We start from the raw sequence: 942 nt of genomic DNA on the forward strand, positions 1-942 counted from the left end.
CACGGCAAACACACAGATCGGCACACAGTGACAGCCCTGGAGAGTGGCACCCAGGGGCAGTGGGGACACACAGTGGCACCCAGGGACAGTGGGGACACCCGGGGGGGCTGGAGCCCCAGCAGGGCGAGGGTGACCTGGAGCCCCTGCCATGAGGGGAGGCTCTGGGGGCCTTGGGGTGCCCTGCACCCCTGGAGGGGCCCTGGGTGCCCTTCAGTGGGGACAGATTTGGGGGATCCCGAACAGGAGAGGCCTTTGGGTGGCCTCGAGGGGATCCTGGGGTGTCCCAGGGGGGAGGGACAGAGTTTGGGCTGTCCCGAATCAGGGGCACCGAGGGGCCCGAGCTCGGAGGAGCCTCGGGGGTCCAGCCCCAGCACCCCCAGGGTGGGGAACACAATCCCCTCCGCCTCCAATTAGCAGCAATTAACGGCTAATTAAAGAGCCGGGCAGGGGGAGTGATGCCCTTTTGGGTTTACCCTTTTTTGCTTTTATAAATTCTCCATATCCTTTGCACATGCAGCAGTTGCTCTATAGCTTCATATTGTAGCTTAATTTCACACTTTCCCCAGGCAGAAAGACAAAACTTCCCGGATCCCCGTGCTGGAACCCTGGCTGCTGAGAATTTCAGATTTTCTGTGTTGAAAGGCACTGACCCCGAAGAGAACACTGCGTTTCATCTGAGGCCGTGGAGAAGGCTTCCAAAATTCAATGCTGGAACTAAGATTATGAGGATATAGTTTGAATAGAAGAGTGTAATATCACGTGATAGAAAACTTAAAGTTATAGAATATAGTAATATATATAGAACTAAGATAATAAGGGGAGCCTGAACAGGAAGGGTGGATGTAAAAAAGCTGGAGGAGCAGCTGAGGGGCTCTGTCCTCCCCTGTGGAACCTGCTAAAGGCAAGCACACAGCCATTCAACAGCCAAACCTGTTGGAACCC

This window comes from Geospiza fortis, unplaced genomic scaffold (genome assembly GCF_000277835.1).
Source record: "Geospiza fortis unplaced genomic scaffold, GeoFor_1.0 scaffold254, whole genome shotgun sequence".
Classification (NCBI taxonomy): domain Eukaryota; kingdom Metazoa; phylum Chordata; class Aves; order Passeriformes; family Thraupidae; genus Geospiza; species Geospiza fortis.